The 2432-nt window shown below is 41.2% G+C and overlaps 1 pseudogene; it reads right to left on the bottom strand.

The window, feature by feature from the left end:
• Nucleotides 1–947: 947 nt before the first annotated feature.
• On the bottom strand, nucleotides 948–2071 carry LOC106986075 (actin, cytoplasmic 1-like; annotated as a pseudogene).
• Between the last annotated feature and the right edge of the window lie 361 nt (nucleotides 2072–2432).

Below are 2432 nucleotides of genomic sequence, written 5' to 3'. Positions count from 1 at the left end.
ACAAACCTGTGATCATGACCTGAACTGAAATTAAGAGTCAGATGCTCAACCAACTGAGCCACCCAGGTGCCCCTTTCCCTAACCTTTTGAATTAGATTCTTAATTAATTTATCTTAATTCTTTTTTTTTTAATGTAAGTATTTAAGACTATGAATTTTCCTCTGAATTCTATCTTAGTAGTATTCCACAGATTTTATTTGTTTCTTTGTTTTTTGTTTTTTTTTTTCCAATTTACTATAGCACTTTATTTTTCTCACACAATGATATGTTGCTGGCACCTGATGTTCTCACCTGATAGTGGAAAACCAAAATTTGTTGTCATCTCTTAAATAATTGAGAACTGTCTACAAAAACTTTACATGAATTAAAAGGATGAAAAAACAGGTAAAAATGCAAACCGCTTTCCAACCCAAGAGAAGTAACGACCCACCATTTCTGGTGGGGAAAATATAAGATAAGAAAGGAAACTGAGTGGGAAGGGTTGGAATTTGCCAACCCTGTTAGATTAGCAAGACAGAAATAACAACTGGTCCAAGAATTCTTTCCAGCTTCTAGAGAAATCTTGGGATAGTCAGTTCTTACACATTAATACTCTACACATATCAAGAAATGGATGACCTCACAAATTCTCACCAAGCCAATGGATTTCTCTTCCATAAACATGTTCTCTCACCTCAGTTAGAAAGTGACTAAGCCATATGTACTAATGGTTTAAATCAAAGATACACGCAAGGTTTTAAACATACATCAAGAGAATAGTTAACTTGAATACAACATCAAAATCAGCAGCGAATTCTACAATCCAGTGCTAATGTCAGATACAATGTTCAAGGATAAATTTCTTTTCAAAGGCTTATTCCAGTTTCATGAGGCCAGCATGAGGGAGGCAAATGTATACTTTTGAATAACCTCATGCAGCAAATGTTATACATCTTCTTGCAGTCCGTTTAGAAACACTTGCAGTGGATGATGGAGAAGCCCAACTTGTTCTTCTCCTGCTTACTGGTCCACACCTGCTGGAAGGTAGACAGTGAGGCCAGGATGGATTCCCCACTCCACACTAGGTACTTACTCTCAGGAGGAGTGATGATCTTGACCTTCATTGTGCTGTGGGCCAAGGCAGTGATCTATTTCTGCATCTTATGGCAGTGCCAGAGTATGTGATGGCCCTGCCATATATACTGTGTTGACATACAGGTCTTTCTGAATGTAAACATCACACTTCGTGATGGAGTCGAAGGTAGTCTCATGGATGTGATCTCATAGGACTCAATACCCAGAAAGGAGAAATGGAAGAACTCCTCTGGGCAGAGGAACCACTCATTGTTGATGAGTACTGACCACTGGGCCACCCATAATTCTTCCCCTGGTAGGAGGAGGACAAGATGATAGCCATCTCCTGCTGCAAGTCCAGGGCAACATAGCAGAGTTCTTCTTGATGTCATGTACAATTTTTTGCTCAGCAGTGGAGGTGAAGCTATAGCCATGCTCCATGAGGATCTTCATGAGGTAGTCAGCCAGGTCCCATCGAGCAAGATCCAGAGCCAGGATGACTAGGGATGAGTGTAGCCCTAGTATATGAGCACCGTCTGGGTGACCCCATTCCTAGAGTCCATGACAGTACCAGCAGTGTGACCAGAGGCATAAAAGGACAGCATGGCCACATACATGCCTAGGTGTTGAAGGTCTTAAACATGATCATAGTCATCTTCTCTCTGTTGGCCTTGGAGTTTAGGAGTGCCTCAGTCAACAGGACCAGGTGCTCCTCCAGAGTCACATGTAGCTCATTATACAAGGTGTGAAGCCAGGTTTTCCCCAATTCATCACAGTTGGTGATGATGCTGTGCTCCATGTGGTACTTCAAGGTCAGGCTGTAGCAATTGCTCTGGACTTTGTCACCTATGTAGCTGTCCTTCTGCCCCATGTCCACCATGACACCCTGGTGTTGGCTGCCTGACAATAAAAGGGAATACGTCTGGGGGTCATCATCTCCATTAAAGCCAACTTTACACATACCAAAGCCATTGTCAATGAGTAGTATGGTGATTTCTTCTTGTATTGCAATCCATGAGAGCTGGGAGGAGAGGAGCCAGGAAGCTGAGCCACAAGAGCACGTGGAATACAGGCTGACTGCAGCAAGTAGCATCCCAAGTTTTTGTATGCTGTGTTATTATTGTCTACAGTTTCAGTTGGTGACCTCTGTTTGTTGTAGACATCGTTTAAAATAGTTTTATATTTCCACACAGAAGAAATTTTATCCCCCTGATTTTTATTAATTTCTAGTTGTATTGGATTATAATCAGAGAATACTGTCTTCATTGTTTACTGTTTGGACTTTGCTGAGGTTTTTATTTGTGGCCTAATAGATTTTGTGAGTGTTCATGGGCAATTGAGAGAGAAGAGTATTCCCTTCCTGAGATATTTCATTTAAT

Source organism: Acinonyx jubatus, chromosome D3 (genome assembly GCF_027475565.1).
Source record: "Acinonyx jubatus isolate Ajub_Pintada_27869175 chromosome D3, VMU_Ajub_asm_v1.0, whole genome shotgun sequence".
NCBI lineage: Eukaryota > Metazoa > Chordata > Mammalia > Carnivora > Felidae > Acinonyx > Acinonyx jubatus.
The sequence above is the reverse complement of the archived record's forward strand: the minus strand, read 5'-3'. Positions and strand labels throughout refer to the sequence as shown.